Source organism: Rousettus aegyptiacus, unplaced genomic scaffold, assembly GCF_014176215.1.
Source record: "Rousettus aegyptiacus isolate mRouAeg1 unplaced genomic scaffold, mRouAeg1.p scaffold_m13_p_2, whole genome shotgun sequence".
Classification (NCBI taxonomy): Eukaryota; Metazoa; Chordata; class Mammalia; order Chiroptera; family Pteropodidae; genus Rousettus; species Rousettus aegyptiacus.
The window spans coordinates 34456837-34467999 of record NW_023416295.1 but is presented as its reverse complement, the minus strand read 5'-3'; the positions used below and the strand labels follow the sequence as shown (position 1 = coordinate 34467999).

At 39.9% G+C, this 11163-nt stretch overlaps 1 protein-coding gene across 2 annotated transcripts in view; it reads left to right on the top strand.

Moving 5' to 3' along the window:
* Window positions 1–5857: 5857 nt before the first annotated feature.
* Window positions 5858–11163, top strand: part of NAB1 (NGFI-A binding protein 1) — a 37304-nt gene continuing 31998 nt past the window's right edge. The window contains exon 1 of one of the 2 annotated variants that reach the window (XM_016161550.2): window positions 5858–6129. The gene's annotated coding sequence lies outside the window, so the exon portion shown is untranslated. The remainder of the gene's footprint in view (window positions 6130–11163) is intronic. The other variant, XM_016161560.2, reaches the window with a different exon arrangement.

Genomic DNA, 11163 nt, shown 5'->3' with positions numbered 1-11163 from the left:
GACTCCTACCCATCCATAGTATGTGTGAGTAGGAGTGCAGGGCAACGAGACACACAGAAGGGCCTTGTGTAACTGCCCTGGTGCTCTGAGGCTCTGGATCATAAGCATCTGGGCAGCCTGCCAAGAGGACCTTTGCAGCAATATAAATAATCCTTGCACAAATGAGCCTCGACTGTGTTAGGCAAATTGAGAGATAGGAACAACAAAAATGAGATGACTCAAAATTTATATAATCCAGAAAAGATATTGTAAAACAAAATTAAAATATATCAAAAAAGTATTCTGAAAGAGAGCCATTGCCAGTGCTTTGGTCACTGGGATCAAGGTAGGGGTGGCTTTGAGTCTGGGGGTGATCAAGGAAAGCATGGAGTGGACACCTTTGGGAGATGGTTGTGCTTGTGAAATGAAGGAATAGCGAAACCCTGCAAGCTGTAGCCTTGGAGACAGTAGGCTCCTCCGCCCTCCTCTAAAGAACCACAGTGGCCTGCAAAAGGGTCTCCAGTAGCACAATGTCTGAATCTGGGTAAGCAAAATATAATTTAAACTGTAAAGATGTTACTTGGTAATTATAAGTGAACAGAACCATGTTTCACTTACCTTATTTCAATAGTTTTAAATCTCTTATTGCACAATACAAGCATTGTCCTTTCAAAGTGTCTGCTCCTAGAAGGCAGTCAATGTTGAATAATTTGTTGTAACAATTAGCTCAGCTCATTATTAACTTACTCAATTTCTTTTTATCTGAACCAGTAGGGTGAAAAGCACTTGGTGTAGTAGATTTTAAACACATTCTGCTTTTCTTTCATTTTCCTGATAGATACCTGTACCTGATACATGCACTGCTTATTCTAATCAAAATAAAAGATATATATAGGCTCTCTTTAAGTAGAGAGCAGGTTGACTGCTGTTTCTCTGCCCATTCTTCCTGCAGATCCATTCCAACATTGCCACCTGGCCCAGGTCAAGAGCTTACTTCTGTGTTTAGCTTAGAGGAATTATGTTAAGATGATCTCTTTCTTCTCTGTCTCATTTTTGTTGTTGTTGTTTTTCCTCTTCAGGAGAGTCATGTACTTGGATACTTGTTCTTTGGTTTTTTACTTTTTCCATTATAGTTATGTCCACTTTAGTCAGCTTCTCACAAGTATACTTCTCTTCATCCTTTGCCCTCTCCCTACTTTCTTCTAACTCTTATCCATTTACTTCAAGAAAAGGCTCTCTTTTTACATGCTCTCTTCCTATTTCCTTGCTCCTTTTTATGAGCCAGAAAATACCTCACATCTTTCCTGAGAAATCACAAACTTTTTTTAAGGAAACCAACAAAATATATCCACTCTCACATGAAATGCTCAAAAGGGATACTCAACTTGGTGGGTCCTTTGTCTGCAAAATGTAGATCTGAACGGAGAAAGAGATAAGCTCAGAGATGAGCTGGAAGGGTGAACACAAACTGCTATCTATCTCAGCAAACTGGGTGGAGGAGAGCAAAAGCTAAAAATGGGATCATGAGGAACAATAAAGCCAGGAATGAAGTGTGCAAATGAAAATGGTTTGGATAAATTCCAGAGATTGTGAGCAGAGTATTTTTTACCCACTCTCCAACCTGCCTGTGTAGTTAGCTGAGAATTATTAATGGTCAATGTTTTAGTTCATTTAGGCTGCTATAACAAAATACCATAGACTGGGTGGCTTAAACGACAAACATTTATTTCTCACAGTCTGGAGCCTGGGAAATCCAAGGCCAAGGCACCAGCTGGGAGATGATTTGGTGTCTAGTGAGGAGCTGCTTCCTGGTTCACAGATGGCTCTCTCTCACTGTGTCCTCACATGTTGGAAGGGGCAAGTGAGCTCTTGGGTCACTTTTATAAGGGCACTAATCCCTTTTATGAGGGCTTCACCCTTATGAACTAATCACCTCCCAAAGACATAGGGATTTCCACATATGAATTTTGGGAGAACACAACATTCAGTCCATAACAGCCAGGAGTGAGTGGACAGTAGTCATTGTTGTTGAGACCTGAAACAATGTTATAGAAAAGTTAATTATACAAGTCCTGCACAGTGGATGCCAGAGAAAAGGGAAAAGGTGGGAAGAGTAGCTGAGTTGTAACCACTGCTGTCAAAAAAGATAGAGGAGGAAGAAAAGGAAGGCTCTAATACTTTAAAAATGTCTATAAATTTTATTTAGAAAGTCTTTTCAAAAGTTTCCATTTACATCCTCTCCTGTCTTAAACATAAACTTTTAAAATAAAACCTAAATTACTCTTCGTTCAATTAAATGTTTGATTGTATTTACTGCCTAATATATTAGTACTTTTCTACTCTTTATATTAGCAATCTGTAGTACAAAATTCCTTATCTGTAGAAGTAAATTGGATTAGATGACTTCTCAGAGCCTATCCAGTCCTTCTAACGTCTATGATTCTGTGTTTTCCCCTGCATTTTATAAGCACTTATAGTGCATCATTTATTTTTTCACAGGAAATGCATTTCAAGTCCAAAACAACCAATTTATAAATAAATAAACTATTGGAAACTAAGTAGTTGTTGAATTTCTGTGAAGTTTTTGAATTATACTTTGCATACACGAAGGAGATTTAACTAGGTTAACTTTATAATCCCTTACATCTTAAAATTCTATAGTATTTTGTAACAAAATGCAATGTATAAATATTTTATTTCTTAGAAGAGCAAGTATTTTAAGTGTCATGGCTTTTTAAATAATCAGTTATATATATTTTCCTTAGCTTACCTTTAAAAAAACTTGTTTATAATTCATATGTATTTTAAAATATTCAAATCTTCATACATTTAAAAACAAATTTAATCTATAACACACATTCAAAGCTTTAAATTTCATATTGAAAAATAAGTGAAATTTTAATTATATTTCTGGCAAAATGAATATTGCACATGACTCAGTTAATTGTAGGGCCACCACCACATAGAGTGGAAAATTTGTTAAGTATAGAATTGTTCTGAGGCAATAATAGAAGAGGAGAAGAGTATTGTATCTTAAATCTTGTAGGTCATAAACCATAATGTTATTCTTTCTTCTAAGAACATTTTAAATCTATTATGAGTTCTTTTGTTTTGACTCGCCAGAGCATTTTAAAGTAAGAAATCTTTCTGAAAGTAAAAAATTAATGTTCTTTCAGTGAAATTTTCACTCAGATGTCAGAACCACTACCAACTTTCTATATTATTTTTTGTCCTAAAAATTTTTTTAGTTCCATAATATGGAATTTTTTTTTGTCCAAAGAATTCCTTATTTTTTCAAATGCAATAATTGACATATTTTCAATAATTTAAAAATCCCATTAAACTTATATTTATTGAATTCAAGAGAGCTATAAGATATAATTACCAGATAGAATGGAATATGAAATAATCAGACATAATAATTGTTCTTACAAAATAGAATGCTTTCCTTTTGCAAACCACCAGGGCCCTGGGAGTGGGAGAGACTGTGTGTGTTGGAAAGAGGAGAGGTAGTGTATAGGGATGGGTGGGTGATGAAAGTGGTAAGGAGGTAAATAAGAATCAATGCTTATCTGAGTTATCTCAGAAACAGGCAAATGCCTCAGTTCTTTTTTTGAGCAGCCATACTGACTACAGTGTTGTCATACAGACATACTGAATTAGATGCCTAAAAGCTTAAAATTTTATCTTTTATTCATTTTCCTTCCTCCCACCACCTCCCCCAGCACCAAAGGGTGTTTGAGGCATGCAAAGTGGACCAAGAATGCCATTCGTAGTGTGGGGAAAATATACTATCTAAATGTGCCTACAAAACAAATAAGGAGAGATTTCAGTGTTAACTATATAGAAATAACCAGTTTCAAGGCGGAAGAAAAAGTATCTGCCCAGATATATTTCCTTTTCAGCCTCATGTTTAGTACTGGACACATACAAGCCCAGGAAGAAGATTTAATGTCATTCTTCCAACTCTGGAAACAATTCTACTGGAAGGCTCAACTCGTCCAGGTAACTGACTGCACATCTTTACGAAAGACAGTTATTGTTCCCTAGCTCTTCAGAACATCAGAATCCCAGAAATTAGAAGAGAATTTTGCAGATTTCATTGCCTGAGAATTTAACCTATATCTTTCCAAGAAATCGTCTTTATTTCATAACAACGTAAGTTAACTTTCTCTTTGGCAGTATAGGGTCTTAAAGCTGCTAAACTGTAGCAACTAGGCTAGGACAAACTTCCAGTAGTGATTTCTTCAGCTGAAGAATTCGAGGAAGTAAGCATGCTTATTCATTTGAAATATCAATACAACTACTGCAGACAAAACCTTGGGTAACACTGGAGAAAGGTTTAATTATATAGATATAAATGTCAGTGTGGCATTACTCACTCCTACAATGTTTTTGCAAAAAGGAAAGAAAAAGGTTCGGCACTTTAATGTCTTTTTCTTTCAATGTTATCGTCCACTGCTCCAACATAAAGATGTGGTATGAAGAATTTCCCACTTCAAAGAATGCCTTTTGTATCCCCGCTGTGAAAGTAGGCACACTGCAGGCCAGCCAAGATGTGGGAATAGCCTCCTATAAAACTAGATTTTATATCTATGTTAAAACGGGATTCTACCTGTATTCGAACTAGTTTTATATTTATTAAATGCTCTCTACCCTTCAAAAACACAATGCTAATATTCGGGGCATTCTTTTGTCCCCCCCCCCCCACTTTTTTTTTCTGTGTGTGTGCAAAGAAAACAAATGTATCCAAAAATAAATTTCCAAATTTTTGTCAATTGTTTAAGTACATTTTTGAGATGTTTTAATACTTCTTTGTTTAGAAAAGTGCATGCAAGCCGAACTAAAAAATTCTATAGCGTGCCTTGGGAACACCGCAGGATCGTTCAGCGCCGTCGGGTTTCAACACCATGGTAATAGAAAACATTAACCAGTAAAATAACAGGCAGGTTTTCAGGAGGGTTGAGAAGGTTAGAATTAAGTTACTCAACAGGCAAGACAGTTGTCAAAGCTGCACTTCGGGCTCGTCGGTTCCCATTCCACCCTTCCTCCCCCACTCCAAAGCTAGGGCGGTGGTGAGGAGGGGGCAAGATGGGCGAGGCAGAGATTCTCTTTGAACAACCAGTTTTTCATCCAGCGCCGCGCACCTGCTGCCCCCCGCCCCACTCCGTGCGGTGGCAGCCAACTTCCCGCGGGACGCCTCGGCCGGCTGGGCAAAGGACACACCTGGCTCGCGAGCCTCCAGAACTGCGGGGGCGACTATGGGGGAGAACCCGGCGCCCAGATTAGGGGGCCGAGCACGCTATTTTCTTAAAGTCTGCCTCCCGGGGAGATGCTGGATTCGCCGGGGTGTGCTCTTTGAAATACTATATTGGGAACCTCACACGTTAAAATTTTTTTTTTTTTAATTGCAAACCTTCCCGGTTCACTCGGCAGCTGGAGAACAGGCCTGAGGCGGCGTCCCTTCCCTCCCGCCACCCCCGCCTTCCTCCTTCCCGCCCCCGCCCCTCGCCAGGAGCCGCACTCACAGGAGCCGCCCCCTCCTTGGCGCCCACTTGGTTCCTCCCAGCTGCCGTGTGAATGGGCCGCCCTCCGGATTCCGCGGGGGGGGGGGGGCGGCGGGAAGAGGCCGGGCCCGGGCCCGGCGGCCGCCGCCCCCGCCCCCGCCCCGCGGCGGCCCACGCCGGGATCTGCGTCACTCGGCCGCGCGTGGGCGGGAGACGGAGCGGCGCATGTAGCAAGAGCGGAATCTCCCAATGTGACAGCGCGCGGGGGGTGGAGGCGGCGGAGGCGGGCGGGGGAGGGGGAGGGTGCAGCGTGCACGGGGAGGGACGAGGGGGTAGGTAGAGGGAGGACGCGGCGGGGGAGGTGCCGCCGCCGCCGCCCGCACGCCGCAGCCCGGAGGAGCCGCCGCCACCGCGGCCGAACGAGCGCCGTCGGGGCTGGCGGGCGGGAAGCAGCAGCGGGTCGGAGCTGTGGGGGGAGCAGGGAGAGCGGGCCCACCACCTTCCCTTCCCCCCTCGATGGGAGCGGGGGCGTCCCGGCCGCCGCAGCCGCCAGAGGAGGGAGAGCCGGGGGCCGTCGCTTCAGAGTTGGGGCTGAGCAGTCCTTGGAGGAGAGCGCGCCAAGACCGCTGCAGCCGCTGGCCGAGTACGTACCAACTCGTTGTCCGCCAAGTGCGGGACGCGTTCACGCTCGTGCGGCCGCGGACGAACTTGGGGCGGCGGAGTTGCCGCGGGGGCACTTGGGGCGGGGGCGGGCGTCCAGAGGAGCGGGTCCCGCGCTGCCGCCGCCGGAAGGAGAGGGCGGCATCGAGCTTTTGTGGGCGATTCCCGGAGAAATTCGGTGCAGCGAGAAGAGGGCGAGCAAGGCTTTGAGCCTGATTTGTGCGGTTCTTTTCCGAGAAAGCCGGGGGTCCGAGTTCCTTCTACCCGGGCTGGGGTCGTCGCTTGGAGCGATGGTTGGGTTGCGTGGTTTTGTGCGTGGTAGGTGCGCGCGCCTACCTTCGCCTGAGGCAGAATCTTTGTTGGTTTCTTTAGTTCATAAAAGTGTTGCACTTAACATTCTTAATTTTCATCCTGGGTATCCTCTCCCTGGAACGTAGTTTTCTTTTTAAAAGCGGAAGGAGAGTTTTGCTTGGAAGTAGCTCAACAAACTTGGCACCAAGATGCAGGGAAGCGAGAGACTCATTTTGTGCTCGTTAAGGCCGAATGTGGCATTTGCAAACACACGTGGGATATACAAGCCTTGGATGCAGAGATGTGTGACCTTATTCATGGAGAAACATTTGCAAGTGCTTTCAAATGTTTATGGTCAGCAACCTCAGACACTTCCACTAAGCCTGCGTGATGTAAGGTCTTGGGGAAAAGAATAATTAATTGAGTAGGGATATGCATTTATAGCTTCCGCAGACCAAGTTTTGCAGCAGGTGATCTGGAGGAATCTTTGACTTGCATAGATTTATCTCACTCCATAAGATTTGGGAAGCATAGAAAATTTTGAGGTAGCTGTCAATTTAAAATTTCATCCGAAAGAATTAACCTGTCACCAGTTGGTTTGCCAGTGACGTGTCTGCAAACTTAAGGAGTGCAAAGATCAGAAGCTGAGAGGGAAATTCTCAGATCTTATTTAAAAATATTTTGGCAGTCTTAATAGGTAATATTAGATTGCATAGGAACAAGAACGGAATTTAAAATAGATTAGTCATGTAGGAAATGCTAGGCTGTTTTGTTAGAAAAGTATGCACGCAGTGAATTACCTTCTTAGATTTTACTTTTTTGAAAATTTCTTGTAAAACATACCAAATTATGACATGTCATAATTTATGTGTGGGTTTTAAGAAGTATTGGAAGAGAGGATGCATAGGATTTATCTATTTTGGGTGGAGGCTGATGTCTTCCTGAAGACTTAACAGAGCTGCTTCTAATCTAAGTACCACTAGAAGTGACTCTTAGATTCAAGGGTATCCTTTTTTCCTCCATTTTCCAGTATTATTTAAGATATTTAAGTTCTTTCATTAAGTTTTAAAAATTATATTGTCCTTACAGGTATTAACATGCATATAAGGGTTCTCTTGAGAATTCGTAGATGTCTGGCGAGATCAGCCTTCTTTATTCCTGGTTGGGTATTAGATATTAGAAAATTAGGTCTTGAAATAAAATCATTTCAAGGAACCATTGGAGGGTTTGTTGTTTTAATTTTATCTTTAGCATCTAGCACAAAAGTTAATATGCCATCTCTGTATTAGAAAAGTTATTTTCCTTTGCCCTGGTGCTTTCCTGCTGTGTGTGAATTTATCAATAATAATAATGAGAATAATAAAAACATTGAGGCATTGTAGATTTTTATTTTATTTCATTCTGCCTGCTGATTAAAATGACAAAAATTTTTAGGAGTACTGTAGCTGATATAAGGAAATTTAGTGAGCTTACGTACTTGATAAATAATATGCTATATTTAATGCATATTTTTATTTCAGAATTATTAATTGAATAATCTCAGCTAAATTAATCATCCTTTTTATCATTAGTAAAGAACATCATTACCCTATAGAGAAGTTAATAGATTTTCATTTTCCTTGTTTAGAAAATCATTTAAAGCATTAGATATTTTCTTTTAACTCTACTTTAAGGTCGTATTGGTGTATTATCAAGGATTTGGGGGGAGCTTGCATTGTGGATGGTTTGAAGGAAGAAATTGTATATATTACAAAGTGGTGAAGATTTTTGAAGAATTTATTACATTAACTTTAAATATTTAGAGCAAAAGATGCTTTGATGGAAACAAGTATGTCAGGATTTTGTTTGTTGACTTAGACTTTGTCTTAAGACTTAGGCCTCATCGATAACATTATTATAAGTCTAATTGTTTGTGTTTGTGCTATTCATGTGCATAATTGGAAATGAAAGCTTGGTAAAATTTACCTTTAAACGTGAAGCTGTATTCTGGATACCACAGAACCATAATATATTTTGTTATTCCTGGAAATGACCATTTTATATTATGTTTTGAACGGTTTAAGATCTTGCTAACGTATAATCAACTTGTGTGTGCATATTTTGTTGTGGAGTTTACTAAATATATTAAGGAATAAATAATAGCCACTCAAGGATAAGGTTGGTAGCCCCATTGCTTAGGATTTAGTTTTACCTGCTTTTTAAATTCTTTTTTAGTAGACTGAGAACAGTACAGTATATTAAATACAAATTTCCTGTCTGATGTGATATGTTTAGTAACTAGTACAATAGTAGAATATGCTCTTTTAAACTTTATGAAACAGGTGGAATATTAGAGAAGATGATATTTGGAAAAAATAGTAATCTTCATCTCAGAATTCTCATGGCTAAAACACATCATCAAGCTTTCAAGTTATTGTCATTTGTCAGTGAATTATATTTAGGGGACTGCACACTAATTAACACAGTATGTCAATAACTTTTAAAGAGAAATTTCTGTCAAAGAAAATTTATCCTGCATGCATACTACATGATCAGAGGGCACTTAATGTTTGTTGAATAAATTGATTGACTGTTGATTGAAGAATATCCAACCGTATTACATGAAATACCTAGTATTTACCTGCTGGTATTATAGTTAATGTACAGTTATTGTTTAATTGCAAAATAAATCTTTTAATGTTTTCTAATTTTGATAAATAAATTTAAACTTAGACTGTAAGAAATTTCTTTTCCGGTTTATTCAGAATTCAGAAAAGAATCAACAGAGAACATTTTAAGTTTTTCAAATTACAATTAATTCATTAGAAACTAATGTTTAATTCATAGCTATGACAGTAATAAGATCCAAAAATATCTTTAAAAAGTATAACACAGGATGCTTACTAATAAATGTTCCTGGGTAAATCGTTTGCTACTTGAAACATACACAGGAATCTAATGCCTAGGTCAACCCCACAATCTAAAGTAACCCATGATGTAACTGAACTACATTTAATTATGTAGCTTGAGTTCTAGGATTAGGACAAAAGTGAGAAGAATTTATTTCCTCAGCTTAAGGCTCATCGTTCCCTAAGCCAAATTCTGTCTTTTCATAAACTTTTTCAGTTTCAGCCTATACACATTGCACCCTTCTTCCAAGCCTTTAAGCTATATGGTCCCAAACTTGGTGGTCCTTCCTCGGTTTTTAAATGTAGTCTCTCTGCCCTCAGATTTCCTATTTCCTTCTTTGCCATTTCCCATCCTATCTTTCGTTCCCTTAGTATTCACCGGATCTCATCTAGATGTGAAGAGGAAAACAATCTGGTGGAACCAATTCACCTTTATCTGAAAATAACTCATGAACTAACTCTTCCCAAGTTTGTTTGTTTGTTTTCACATTTTTTATGTCTGTAAGAGGTTGTTGTTAACATAGAAAATTTCAAATTAAAAACTTCTGGCCATGTTAGTAGTAAGGAATTTAAGTCCTCTCCATAAATAAGTCAGATCTTACTGGGATTTTGCTCTTGTTTTCTTCCTGCTGCTGGAATAATCTCTCTTCTTTGGAGTGCCACAGACTCCGATAAAGTGTGTATACTCACATTGTGTGTGTGTATGTGAAAGAGCGAGAAAGAGGGAGGGGGAGAGAGAGGTCTAGATATATATATTTCCTATTCATGAAGAGGAGAATTTAAGAGTGGTGATTATGAATCCCTTTGAATTTAACAGTCATTGAGAAGATTGACATTTGTTATTTAGGGAAAACTTATACTGCATTTTAATTTATAGGAACCAAGAGGAAAAAGACCTCGGATCTCTCATGACTAAAATTGACTTGGAACTGGACTAACATATTATAATACTAATCACTTGTAGTTCCATGTTTGGGAGAACATCCTTTGATCTCTTTGAAAAATATCCATGTTATGAGATGCCATCATATAGCCTTATAAGAAAGAAGTATTGAGGATGAAAGAATGAAAAGGATTGTCGATAAAATAGTAGGGTGTGCTGTTATTAGATTGGTAATTGACTGGGACACAATTTATAGAGATGGCATTCTTTTTGGAATATGAAAGGAGGCTGCTGACCAGATTCTGACTCAAAAGTTTGATTTCCTATAACACAGTCTTTATAGAAATGTTACATACACTACACTGAATACTATGCTAGGAATAGAGGGGTTAAAAGGTGAATGAGACCTAATTCCTACCCTTGGAAAGCTTATAACCTACAGTAAGCTGTCCTGCAGGGCCAGGTGAGGCTGCTTCTCTCTTTTGTGACTCCTCATGTATAACACTTAGCATGGCATTTATCACGTGTGTTTAAGTGTCTGTGTTTCATTGTCTCTTCTCTCTTAACTGATTCTCCATGAAGGACCACCCCATCTTATCCCTATGACTGGCTCAGTAACTGGCATATTTGAATAAGAAAATAAGATGAGAGACAGAGAACATATTGTGGAGTTCAGGGAAGGGAAGGACACCCACAGCTGTGGAGGTGTATGGGAAGGAGGATGTCTGGCACGCGGTCAGGGAAGCAGTAGGCACATTTGAGGAATGCCTAATACATCTTTTTGGTAGTAGCATAGGGGCGTTTTAGGGACCAGTGAGAAGGCTGGAAAGGTAGATGTTGGTCTGGTATAAATATGTAAGTAATTCGGATTTCTTTCTCTGTGCAGTGGGGAAATTTACACAGGTGAGTAAAGAGCCACACCTGTACTTTACGAAATTAAAGTTGGCATTGCAGT